Source organism: Argiope bruennichi, chromosome X1 (genome assembly GCF_947563725.1).
Source record: "Argiope bruennichi chromosome X1, qqArgBrue1.1, whole genome shotgun sequence".
In the NCBI taxonomy this organism is placed as follows: Eukaryota; Metazoa; Arthropoda; class Arachnida; order Araneae; family Araneidae; genus Argiope; species Argiope bruennichi.
The window spans coordinates 54,274,982-54,289,845 of record NC_079162.1 but is presented as its reverse complement, the minus strand read 5'-3'; the positions used below and the strand labels follow the sequence as shown (position 1 = coordinate 54,289,845).

Below are 14,864 nucleotides of genomic sequence, written 5' to 3'. Positions count from 1 at the left end.
GGACCGAGGGTCTGTATAAAAGTTAGATTTTGCAAAATTGGAGAAAGATGACGAAAACAACATAAAATATAATTCTAATAATGTGCGTATATTATATTTTGCTAGAATTTCAATTTAAACTTTTTTAAACAGTAACATTCTAAAAAATAAAGGAGAAAAGACAAATGAGAAACCTTTAATGTAATACGATAAATGCAATTTTAATTATAAGTTAAGAGCTGTGAAATCTCCATATAAATGCTTCAATGCATCTGATTAACCTTTTAAAGGGCCATTTTTTTCTAGTCATATTATGTTAAAATATTTTTAGGTTTGAAATTAGAATAAGAAAAGAAAAAGGAGCTTATTAGTAAAACATAAATTGATTAATTAATTAATTTGGTTAATTAATAATTAAGTAACAAATCAAGACACATCATTTTGTCTGAGATAAAGAACTGAAGCATCTAAGTTTCTGACTTACAAAAAAAAATTTATCAGAACTTATGCCAACCTACATAATTTCATACAAAGATTGATAAATATGGTGGGAAGCATACTTTCCACGGCCCTAGAAAGGGTTAAGGCACTGACAAAGCATCTGATTACGGCTTAGAACTACAGGCAACTACTAGCAGGTCGAGGTCTACTTTAACAATGATTAGTAATTGCATTCGGTTAAGCTAATATGATTTATTTACCAGAGAAATCCAAATCTGCACCAGTTTCCCTTAAAAGTATTTCAGACAGGCAATCTACTTACCTGGCCCATGAAAATAAATGGATTTCCTATCTGAAATGCTACTTAGGTACCTCGTATTCCTTTGATAAATAAGTGACATCCTTTCCTTTTATTGGATCTTTGAATCATGGACTTGGTATCTTAAATCTAGTTGGATAAAAGCTATTACCTGAATAATACCTGATATACTGATATATTCTGACTCTACTGTGCTTATATATTTTTAAAAGCTGAATAAATATTTTTAGTCCAGAGCAGATAGAAAGTCCAAATAATTTCATTGTAATCATTAATAAATTAAAATTAATTTAAAAATTATTGCAATTTCCGTTACATCAAATAATATCAATATTAAATATGATATATGTATTCGTAAAATCTGAAAAAGAGACGTATGAGTTTATTTAAATCTTTACTTGATCATTTTTGAGCAAGCCCACATAACTTTAACAAAGCATAGTTAGTACGACAAATATATATTTTCAATGGATATACTTTTATATCAGAATAACTCCCATAAAAACATTTGATTTTAAGTATTTTATCTGTATAATATTGGAAAAATTATGATACTTTCACCAAGTTGGTAAGGGTTTTTAATTACTATTGGAAATGCTAAAGGAATTAAATTACTATATTTAATTCTCCAATCCATCAGCGAAATTTGACCCCAGAGTCATTGCGGCCCCATTTCCCGCATGCATAGCTAGTATTAAATGGAATCAGGATTAAATTTCCAATTCTCTTTTCTTTAATCAGAGATTCAGTCACGAAAACATCATATGCCTTTCAACTGTAATGATATATTGAATAAATGGTATCATAGAAATCAAACTAATAATCAATGGTTTGATTCCTTTATATCTATAAATCATTTAGAATCATCGATTCATTTAATTTCTATATATCTATTTATTATGAAATTGTCTCCTTATCTATATTTCTGTTCATGCATTGACATTTCCTCTATTTAATATATATAAATAAATAACACCGATTTAATATAGATAAATAAATAACACATATTATCATTGTTATTGCATCTTCAAAGGGAAAACTGACATCCAAATTATTTTTTCGAGATTTTTGAAAATTAATTCAAGAGCCACTGAAAATAGAGAATAAAATGACTCCTTGAAAGAAAAAAAATTATGGTCCAGAAAAAAATTATTTTTTTCTTCGAGTGGTGGTGACTATTTGAAGCTAGCTGAGGCAAAACATGTTTATTCCAAGAATGTTCCGCATTACTTCTCTTGATGAATCCGGGAGGCATATTTTTATGCATCAAGTACTTTACTAATATCTTGATAATTATTTACGTTTGAATTCAATTACTGAAACTTCGTATACATTTTTTTTCATTTAACTTAAAGTTCGAGACTGAAATAATATGGAGTTGTATTTAACATTTGTCATAATTTAGAAACTATGTGTATTTGCTTGTGTTATTGCAGTGTCTGTTGTATTTTTAGAAGAGAATAGAATTTAAAAAATAGCAACGGAAGTTTAAGCTATCGTATCTCAGTGCAATAAAATAATTTATTTTTATTTTTCTTAATTCCTTTCCTCTTATTTTATTATTCACTCATTGAATGCAAAGGTTTAGGGCATCAACTATCCCTTGGAGGAAGGTGGAAATATGTTTTAAGTATTAGAAAAAAAAAGTTTAGTAACTATATTTAAAATTGTTTAGGAGAAAAAAATGTTAGTTTCTTTCATATATAAATTGCATTAAATGTATTAAGGGGATGTTGTGGCCGCATAACGAGGTTTTGTGTTCAAGACTCGATTCAATAAAAGATCTGGGTTTTTTTATTTTCTGATACACATTCAATATTTCAAGGGTCAACAGCCTTCTCATTTTAGCGTTGTGAAAGTTTGGAGAAGGGTCTGGAAGTTTATGTGTCCTCATTCTCACTGAGAATTCTGTTCCAAATAGACCTCATGTTGCATCAACTCGGGAAATAATTATAACTAAACAGGAAAAAAACATCATTAAAAATATTTAAAAAACTAACCTATTTAAACATGTTTATTTGTGAAAGATATTTAGTATTTATACGTAAGTCAAGAATTCTTGAAACCTGTGTGTGTGGTGGGATATTTGAACCCATAATGATAAAATGATTAAAATTGCTCCTGGCTCTGGTTTAGTGAAGCGCATTATTTTAGCAAGGTATAGCATTATTTTCTAAAGAATAATTGTGATAAAACATTTTATCCCAATTATTCTTCAGCAAATATTATTCTAAGCTTCTTCCCAATTTTTTCAGCAAATATTACTCTAAGCTTTCTTCGCATTAAACTTTTTTCATTGTTTTATAATATTTTCTTACCGATTATTCAGAATAAAATGATTTTTAGACACATTTATTGCTATTAGGAGACCTTGTCTAAAAAGTCTTCGTTGCAATTTCAAGCCAATACTTTTACCCAATAAACTAATCTTTCCCTGATATTATAGTTAATTCCTAGGGGTAATTTTAAAAGTAGCAGGCATTTCTCCTTTAGATTCGCCTCTAACCAAAGAACAAGCTAGTTAGATTTGACACTTACTAGTCATAACTCAACTATTAGGTGAAGTAAAGACATTTCTCTTGTTAATCTTTAGAGATTTCTTAAAGGAATACTGTCTTTCCCAGATCGTTTCAATAGACAGGAAGTTTGTTTTAAAACGAAGTATTTAGTTTGTTATTGGAATAGGACCATTCAATAACGTTTTGCATTGTCTGTGGCGTAAAAATGAAGACTTTTCTTTGCATTATTTAAAATACATTTTTAACTAATTATTCATATAATGCCGCAAAAATAATAAAAGTTATTCTTGCTTAAATAAATTATTCAGTTTTACTTTTTCGTGTATGAAGTATACAATGAGAAATCAATTGATCGTCAAAACTTAGACAAAACTCCACATTTCAGACCAAAAGCATGAAATATATTTCATTATTAATCCAAATATTCTAAAATCATATGTGGATTGTATGAATCAAGGATTCAGGATTATTTTTTAATTCTATATGGACATAATTTTGTTTTAAATACCAGCTATCTCGTTGTAAAAAATATTCTTTCATTTCAAAATGCGTGATATCATACAATCCTTAGGGAAGCACTGTGGATTATACAATTTTTCTAATCATTTTTTTTCTGTGTAAAAAGGGGGATTTAAACTTTCTAATAAATTATTTCTATTTTTAACCTACGCATGTCTTGTTAAGAAATGGCATTTAAACACTATTCAGCTGATTTTAAAATGAAGAATAATATTTTCATAACACACATAATGTTAATAAAAAAAATCACCTGTTTGTCAGAGAATGTTAAAAAAGTTTCTTTAAATTCATTTGCAACATCACCGAGTTCAACTATGGATTCATTGCAATAAAGTGGTAAGTACCAGTATCAGGAAAAAGAATTGACGAATTTAAAAGGAAAATTATTAAAAATTATAATTATTCAAGTTATTTTACTGAGATATTATGAAGTGAGGTTAATAATACTTATTAATAATATTTTTTTGTAAGTACAGAATATGACCTGTTGGTGGCAAACTAACTTCAAACGTCTTCAGCTATTAGAAAACTTTCGAAGTAATGACATAAAATTCTTGAAATATCCACCATTCTTAGGAAGGTATTCTTCAGACGAAATCAAAATAAAATGTGACGTCCTAGTTGCTAATACAATGACTATACAATTATAGCTAATGATTTGTTGTTCCATTTGTGTCAGAGGTATGTGATTTTATTGATCCATTTCGTTTCTTAAGTTGCCTCATTAGGAAAATCGTATGAATAAAAATCGGACAGATACAGTAGTTAAATCATACTCTTGTAAGTGGTTTGTGTGTATCAAGGAGAAATGAGAGTGCTGCTATTAAAATACTCCTCTAGTAAATCTATTCTAATATCTCCCCAGTCTTGCATAAATCGTGCAGTTCTAGTTAGAACGTTCACGAGTTTCTGCTGGCCGCAAATTCGTGCAATATTTTAACACATCAGATTTGATTAACTATATATTCTATACGTTGATGCATCTGTTGGATATAGCTTAATAACTGTTCACTATTCCAAGCGGCTTCATCGGAAGACATCGTACGATCTAAGATCGGTGAATGCGCTGGACAAATCATAACTTTGCACATGGGTAGTGGATATTCCAAAGCAATAACACGCGGTATTAAAGCACTCCTTTTGTAAGTGGATTCCGATACTTCCTTATACAGTCTTGCTCAAACTATGCTGCTCCAGATTAATTGTTCAAGAGTTTAATGATGGCTATTAATTCGTGAAATGTTTTAATGGATCGACTTGATTTAACTAAATATATACCTTCTACGATCATACATGGAATGATGACTCTGTTGGATATATCTGCTTATGCAATACTATTTCAGACTTAGAATAATTTTTGTGTGATTGCAGTAATTTCTCAATAATTTAGCCTTTTGAAGATAAATTGCCCCATATTCATTATGTTATATGTAATATTTTATACTACCGTAAAGAAATGTGCTGAAATAAATGTAAGAAGGGTTTAAACAATTCGTATAGATTGTTTAATACTGGCATTTCATATAATATTTTATTATAAAATGAAGCGCCTGCAATATAATATATTAATGTAAAATGAAATTAACAAATATTTATACCTGTATGTGTAAATATTATCTAAAACAGTGTTAGCAAAAATGTTTTATTTAATTCCGGTATTAAAAAAACAAAGGAAAAATGATTATCGCTAGATATCTAAGATTATTAAGCATTTTTCTTTGGAAATTTATGCAAAAATATTCTTAAAATGTAGAAGTTTTTAAACTTTTTTTAACAAGTTTATACTCTAAAACTTATTTGTCAATTGTGAAAATAATCAAATGCCTTGTCAAACTCTTGAAAAGAATTGAAAATGCTTGTTTAGAAGAAACAACTTTATTCTAACATTTCTTGGAGAAAATGCTTTTTCGTATAAAATTCTTAGAGCTTGTTATATACATATAAAAGATCGAATTTAGTAGCATCAACAGAAAAGGATGAACTAAGACAGAAAGCTAGCTTCCGAGAATTGAACGGGCTCTATTTTTTCGAAAGCTCTATTCTTTTTGCATTCATTGGAATGTTGTTCTCGTTTTTTATGTGAAGAATATAATGTTTGTTTTCTAAAATTCTCTTGTTATTAAACAATTTGATATTTGCGTTCAATTTTTCAGAAAACCGTTCTTTAGTAGTTTTCATGTAGTCTTATAAAATGAAATATATATGAAAAGGGGAATTCTTTGACTCAAATTTCAATAGACCTCAATGAAATAAAATATATGAAATCTTCGAGCTATGAACAACATCCAGGAAGTTAATCTTTTCTAAAATTTAAACAAAGACCAAATATTTTAAGGAAAATATAAAATTCAGTTTAATATATATTACATTATAAAATTTCTTTCTGAAATTAAAATTGAAAATAGGATTTTTTGGGGCACTTTAAAATATTCGACGCTTTTCTGTGCAGATACGAAGCAATTTAATTGTGCTATGGTGCAAACTATACTCACATTAAAAGAGTCTAATATTTGATGCCAGCTTATTTTAGAATAAATTAAGCATTTTCCGCGAAGACGAAAAACATGATTTCAAAATATAATGTAAGAAATATACAATTATATGCCAGATGTATGCGCAATCTTGTTATTTTTTGTAACTGTGGCATCAAATAAGTTTATTTCACTAAACTACTATTAAAAAATATTCAATGTCTTATCATTGATTTCTATTCGAAATTGTAATTGTTCAGACTTTCATATATTTTATGAAAGAGAATATACAATAGACATACTATTAATTTTAAATAATAGCCAAATTAAACATAAATTTCAACAGGACAATATATAATAATCTTTGTTTACATTTATGATTTTTGATTATTATTGCTGAACCATCTTTCTTTGATAATTTTATATTCAAATTGCATAAATAAGTGTAAACATATTTGCATTTGAAAGGAAACATTAATGAATATAGAAAAGTGTACAAAATTATTATTTTAATTTGAGTTCAGAATCACTTTTATATCTGAGATTATTTAGTTTTTTTGAAGTATCTAAGAAAGATTTACCTATAACATAACAAGCCATCCAGAGTTGATTGATTAATCATCATCGTGATGGATGCACAAAACTGAGATTGGAGTTTTAATGATCAACACCTGTCATGAACCAACTCCTCTTTTAGGAAATACGTCTCGTCAGTAGAGTGGTGGTTACTCAACCTTACACCATTAATATGTTTCTTAGAGTAGAAAGAACCTTTTAAATTATCATGCGACTTCTCATTGCATATTTGTCATGTTCATTTGAGAATTCAGGATTTTACGATAGGATAGTTTTACAATATTTTTTATATTATATCGATGGTTATTTTTTATGGAATGTAATATTCTGAAGAGAGTGTAAATCGCTTCAGTATATGAATCTTTTTTTATTACTAACACACGCTAAGTGTTACTTTAATCTCATATTGGGTGAGAATTATTGTTAGGCATTTTATTGCATCTTCTAAAATCTGCCATTTCTTAAGTATTTCTGTATGATTTCCTTTTCTTAAAAAATTCAATTTAAATTTAACAAATATTTCTAAAATGATAAACATTTTTTTCATCATAAAAGCATCAATATAGCATTTCATCAAAATAGCAGAAAAATCGGTATTTTACAATTACTTTAGATTTTCTATAACATTCATAAATTATAAAGAAATTTGAAGTGCATGAGAGAATTCTGATTCGAAATTTCTCTGTAAAACATGAATTTCCTCGTATCTGCTGCTTTAGTTCAATTATTCTAAATCACCCATGAAATTATACGAAATAACAATCGTGAATTTTCAGAAAATCCTAGAATTTTCTCACAGAAGAATAACTGGAAATGCTAAAAATACTCCATTCCTGTATCATTGAGTTAAACAGTATTTGGAAAAAATGCAGAGCAAAGCAAAATCGTCGGAAAGAGTTTCTATTAATATGTTTCTTGAAAATGGGAACACGCCACTGAACTATTGCTTTCCCTTCCTCGTATTTGCCTTGCGCCGCCCATTTTGGGTAGTACTGAGAATAAATACTCTGGTTTGCAGAAAACTTTCTAAAAAGAATTGAATGCACTTCAACCGGCGGAAAATGGACTTTTTATTGAGCTAGCAAGACTTCAGATAAAATTTCTTAATATTTCTATAGAATTTATTTTTTTTTCCATTTTTTTTAAACAATTTTTTAAAATTTGAAATCCCAATCTTAAAACCTTTTTTAGAAGCATTGATAAATTCAGTTCTGAGTATAATCAATAAATTGGTTTACTATAGATTTTATGCGGCATAAAAAGTATAAATTTATCTGAGACAAAGAAGCAATTTATTTTGTAGCATTGTAAGCAAGTATAAAAATATTTAGTATATACAAGATGGTAAAGAGAAAATTAAAAATTAATTGTTAAAACGTTTCTTAAAAAAATTATTAAGAAATAATTTTTTTAAAAATTATGAGAAAAGAATTTATTAGGCAATTAGCCATCGAATATACATTTTTAAACTCATGTCATTATCGATTAAATAAAGTAAGAAAATTTTATATATAAAAGTAAAATAGAAAGATTATTAAAACATTCGTTTATTAGTGCATTAAAAAAACAAAATCTGATTTTGTACCAGAAATATGGTGCTCAAAAAAATGGCAAAATTGTAAGGTACCAACAATACTTTATAAATACTTTAATCTCATTTAGAACATTATATAATTAAATAGCTTTTAAGTAATTTCTTTCTTGTGATATTTATTTTGACTTATTTTTATATTATTGTTTATTCACTTCTTTCTTATTTTTAATACATTTTATAATTTATTATAATAATTATGATGAAATATTACTGAATTTCATTACTTGTTGACCCCACTAATTGGAAATCAAAATTTAATTTAGGTTAGACTTATAATAAAATTCAAAATATATTTAAAAATAATGTATTTTATTCAAAATACATAACTGTAAAAAATCACCAAGAAGTGAGCCGAAGTTTGAGTATAAAGTTTCATCTACATAAACAGAAGAAATTCAATTAAATAGCAGTGCATGAAAACGAAATGAAATTGTATTCTTTTACTTAAAATGAATAAGAAATTTTATTATATAATTTCATATAAAAGCAAACGCAACATATTAATTAAAGTTTGTTTGCCTTGATTTTTATATAAATACGATTTTCTTTATAGTTAATAGGCAAAAATTCATTTATAAATAAATTATAACAAAATGTTTGTATGTTCATGAAATCAGTTGAAAATCCTTTATGGAATTTTTTATTCGAGTTTTCTTATTCTTTATAATATGGGTATATAATATATACATTAACCCTTTATTTATTGACGGTATTTAAAAGCACCATTTAAATCTGGCTTATATCTTCGTAATATGACTATGTTTGCTGATGATATTCTAAAGAACACGGAGAATGTAACCGAAATAGCAAAAAGTTCATATAAGCTATTAAGTAGGAATTGAAAATATTTAATTAATAATCAAATTAATTAAGATATTTCTATTAATTAATTTTTTTTCTTGGGTTCCCTGGGATTATTCTGCAAGGAAAATTGACTACTGATCCAAAAATGAAGTTGAAAAATTGATGGCAACATAATTCGGTAAATAAAGGGTTAAAATCAGCTTCTCAGCTTCTTAAAAATTCTTATTTACGTAAACAAAACGAATTACTTGTTTGATTGTAAACTGTTTTAACTCCTTTGGGTAAAAACAGCCTGCTAAATATTGATAAAAAAGCATTAATTCCAGGTATGTATCTTTATATATGAGCGCAAAAACTTTATATGATAAAAATATTATCAGTCTTTGAGCATGCACTCAAAACAAATTTCGGAACGAAGCACGAAACTTAATTAAATTTAAGAAAGAAAATATTTACATTTTTTATCTTAAGCGCTTTTATTTGAAACCCCATTTGTTATCAAAAGTAAAGATGAATGCTTCTCCTTCAGGATGCAATCTGGATGCATTTCTGAACATACTTGTTTTTGTCTTTTTTCAGGCTTAAATTATATGCAAGGTTAAAAGGAAGGAGAAGCAATTACGTTTTGTATACGTTGAAAAAAAGGCAAATGAAAGCAATAAGATTTTAAATAGAAATCTTAATATAGGATTCACGAAAGTTGTATCAATTATAGTGTATTTTTGGTTAAAACGAAGTTGAATTTTAAATTATAAATTATCTTCTCAGTAACTTTTATTTTTTATACTAGGAATTATACTACCGAAAAATAGGAATTTAGTTTAGTGTGATTGTTATACAGCTTATAATGGATATACATTATTTGTATGCACCGAGGAATGTTTTCCTTATTTAAGGACTGATTTTCCGGATTTGTACAATGTAATATAATTTTTTAGCATCTTTATTTAAGAAGAATATGTTTTGAAACATTTCTATTCAAACCTTAGATGATTTAAAGCATTTTTTTAAACATAATATGCCTAACAGTATTCTTGTTTTCTTGTTTAAACCTAATTTGATTTAGAATATTTTTAAAACTTAAATTTCAATAAAGAATTTAATATTTCAGTAGAAATAATAAAAAAAACGTAAATAACAGATATATATATATATACTTTTAACTTATGAGTTTCAGGTATATCAATAAAATAGTTTACATTTTATATGAAATAATTTCATTTTTATTTCATATTTTAACGATAACATGATACTATTGCTTGTTTTGAAAGAAAGATTATCTTCTGAATACTTTTTTGTAACTATACTATTTGGTACTATTAGTGATACTCCCGCTGGTTATCTGAATTGTATAAAGTTAATACGAAGCAACCGTATGGATAAAAAGTTTTAGCTGTTGATAATGAAACTACAGTACGTGCAAAAGGAAATCCTCTGTTAATTTGATTGAAAATTGAAGATTTTATCATCATCATCAAGATCTCTCAGCTTTCACACCAATCATTCTCAGCGTTTCGTGTTTTTTTTTTTATGTTTTTAAAATCATTTTGCAGTTTTTTTTTTTTTTAAATCTAAATCCATTTGAACAAAGAATTGCTATTTTTTCTTATCTAGAAATGGTCTTATTAATATGCCTCTTCTCAAACTTGTGCTTTCAAATTAACAGCTATTCTGTATTATAAGGAATAAAATATTATAATTGTATATTTATTCTGCCAGCTCAAAAAGATTATATTTGAGATTTAAAGTCACATTATATGTAATTTTTTAGAATTCTACAAATCGTAACTTTAATAATTCTTTTAAATAATTTTAATTTCTTAAGACAAAGCAGAACAAAATCAGGAAATGTTTTTTTTATTCACATTTTTTTTAACAATCGATATATAAGCAACAATTTTTTGATTAATTTTTAATTGGTGGATATTTTAATGATATGAGCAATGTTTCTACAATTTATTTAACATACTTGAAGTATGAATTTTGAAATAATTTTTTGAATCATCTGATCTTTATGCTCATTGAGATTTAGAATAAAAATAGTATTTATTCGCAGAGGATTTACCTGCTCTCATTACAAACTCTAATTCAGCATATAAGAAAGCAATAGCTTCTTAATTAGGATACCGAGGAAATTGGTTCGTATTGTAGGCACTATCACATATAGCTTCCGAACATAATGTAGAGTAGCGATACTTTTTGAAGTGGATATTCAATTTATAAACTTATTAAATAACATAAGTTACGAACGGCACGAACTTAATCTCTTCAGATCTCCTATCAGAGTCTCTGCCCACATTCTTTAATGCATATTCCCTAAAATAATAGCTACTTTCACCATTCATTTACCTTTTCAGGAGTGGTGACTTCTTTAAAATCTAACAATATAAGAAAGTTTTTTTAGCCAGGTGGTAACATTTTGAAGATTCATTTAAAAAAAGGCATTTTTCTTATATATGAAGGTAAAAGATGGTAGCACTAGTTTTAATGCTTTTTTTCTTATGTGTTTATACACTCACTGATATCGTATTTATGAAGAAAACTAAATTACTTATAACCTTAAACAATTCCTACACATAATTGGCTGAACAGTAATTTGAAAATAAATAATATGATAACATAAAAATTAGAGACTTAAAAAATAAAATGCATGGCCTCTTCTGTTTTTAGTTACATAATTAGATGACATGAATGATCAAGTCTATCACATGTCAGTGACATCATGTGCATATGACCTGAACATATTTTGTTGTCAATAAGCAATATTTTACATCATAGCTTTGTTTTCATGTACTTCGACCGTAACAAACATCTCAAAAATTTTCCTAGCATAGCATTAAAATGTGACCAGCAAGCATTATCTGATGCATCAACGGGCATTAACAATTAAAGAAGCCAAAAAGTACTAAAATAAAATCAATATCTCTATTAAAATTAATATTCCGATCAGTTTATGCTTCATCATCTCCATCGTCAAATAATACACTGGATGAATGAACATTAGTGAAGCATAAAATCGAAGCTTCTATTTCTTTCATTTTCTTCATAGCGTGGGAGATCTCTGTCACTGCTGAAAATAAGCAGTTTAACTTTCAGTATTATTTGCTGTAAATATTTTATAAATTGAGCTTTTAATTAGACGAACGATTTCCAAATTCTTTACCAAATAATTTCTCTATAATATAATAAGTATAAATTAAATTATTTTAGGTATAATTTTTATGATATAGGGGTACGTTGAAATGATCGCTATGGCAAAAAAAATTATTTTTCTTAGGCGTATCGCTAAATTTCTTAAATAATTAGAAAACACATCATTCCAAATTTCAGTGATTCTAGCAGATTAATTTCCTTTAAAATGGGTGTAATTTTTAGATTAATATAATGCATCATTATTTTTTATTTGAACAAAAGAAATTTTCCATTGTATATTTTATGGTACTTCGATATTTTTTTAAGGATAATGAAGCAAATATTAGCGAGTTCGAAATTCAAAAAGGTATGAAATGTGAATAAAATTGATTTAAAATACATAAATTTACATAAAATTGATGAATTTTCAGTTTGATTTAAATTCAAAATTCTTTTAACCAAGTTTCTTCCAGACATTCCTCTTATTATATTACACTTTGTCTCCATAGTAAAATGCAGGCATTTCAAGTACCAATTAGATAGTTTTCTATTAGAACGTACTTCTGAAAATGGAAGGCATTTGAAATTGAAATTGATGAATTTTCAGTTTGATTCAAATTCAAAATTCTTTTATCCAAGTTTCTGCCAGATGTTCCTATTATTATTCTACACTTTGTCTCCATCGTAAAATGCAGGCATTTTATGTAGCAATTAGATAGTTTTCTATAAGATTGTGCTTTTGAAAATGGAAGCAATAAAAAATAAATTTTGTGAACTACTTTGATCAAAGTCTCTTATTGTATCAACGTTCTTAAATATTTATTTCTTAATGTTTTCCCATTCTATTATTATTATTATTTGTAAAATCAAGTGTAATTGAACATTTCTTCCTTTATTTCTTTAATATTTTAACAGCAACAACACTTCCATTGATAAGAATGCTGATTTAATTTAAACAAAACACGATTAGATGACGTTTAGGGTTTGCTTACCGACATTTATGTGATAATAAATACTTGCTTTATTGTCCGCAATGTTTTTATACTAATTTCGAATCTGCTTGTTGCTTCATGTTAGATTATTAATACTATAGAATTAATGCAATAAATTAAATACAAGGTTATACAAAGGTTTAAAATAACTCGAAAAATGAATAGTTCAGAATGAATAGGAGATTGAAAAGTCCTTATGTTTAGAAAAAATGATAAAGGGAACTGAAGTTTTTTTCATGAATATAGAATTCCTTTGGGACATAATTTACCATATAAGCGAGCAAAAACCGGCTCAGCAATTATTGGAGCTTAGTTTTATATAGGATAAGGCAATGAATAGAGTAATGATTGATACTGTTTCACATGTCGTTTTCTAATTAAAAATATTGCTCAAACAAATAACCACACTATTTTAAAGCAGCAAGCAGTATTGATGCTATCCATGACCTGTAATATTCTCAGAAATGGTGCTTAATGACGCAAAAATATGATTTTATTTTGCCTGGCATCTGTAACATTTGTAAAATTTTACTTTGACCAATGTTTTACCTACTTTGCGATAAATTCTGTAACTACAGAACAGCCTGGTAATTTATATCATAAACAATGCTATAATAAATTGTGATTTCGTGATAAAAAAAAGTCCGAATTTCTTTTTTACTTCCCCATGCAAATGACATTTTTTCCCTTCTTTTCTTTTATAAAAGAATTTCTGATTTTTAAAATTGCTCTGGACTCCTGAATGCCTTGTATAATAAATTAAACAGCAACAAGTTTGAGTACGTTTTACTACCATGAAATTTCGTTTTATGAAAGTCTAAAACAGATGTTAGGGTATTTTAGAACTAAACGCTTAAAATAAATTAAAATATTTGTAGCAATAATAATAATTTGCTTATTCCATATTTTTGTCATAATATTTTATTTTGAAATTATGTTAACTTAAATGAATTTAAATATATATAACTACTAGTTATGAACAGTTTAATGTTTATAATAGTTTTAAAATTAATCAGAAAAAAGAAACAATTTTTCTATTGCAATTTATCATATAAAAATAAGTTATAATTTCGAATCATTGAGCAATCATTTAATCCTAATGATAAAAGTTTTCGTATTTTATATTTGTTTCCCTTCGTTATTTCTTTATTTTTGAATTTTAAATATCAATTATAAAATTATACCAATATATTTATATATTTTATTATATATTTTCTATATATTTTATTAATCTTTATTTAAACTCATTTGTTTCATATTAGAAAGAAAGACTTTTGTAAAAGTTTCACACTGAATTCTTTTTTACCAGAATTTTGAAACGTTTACACTTGTATGCTGTCATTGACGGTATTCTATATTTTCAGAACTTAATTATAAGCTAATCAATTAACGTTATTACATCTTGATTCAACATTTTTAGCAATTAAATATGAGAAGAAAAATGAGGTCAGCAGTTTTCCATACGGACCTTCCGGAACGTGATTATACATGATGTCACTTAGGACAATTTATAAACTT

The 14,864-nt window shown here is 26.7% G+C and overlaps 1 protein-coding gene across 2 annotated transcripts in view; it reads right to left on the bottom strand.

Annotated features, from left to right (window-relative positions):
- Positions 1-14,864, bottom strand: part of LOC129958855 (neuropeptide F receptor-like) — a 269,316-nt gene that overhangs the window by 49,991 nt on the left and 204,461 nt on the right. The window lies entirely within an intron of this gene.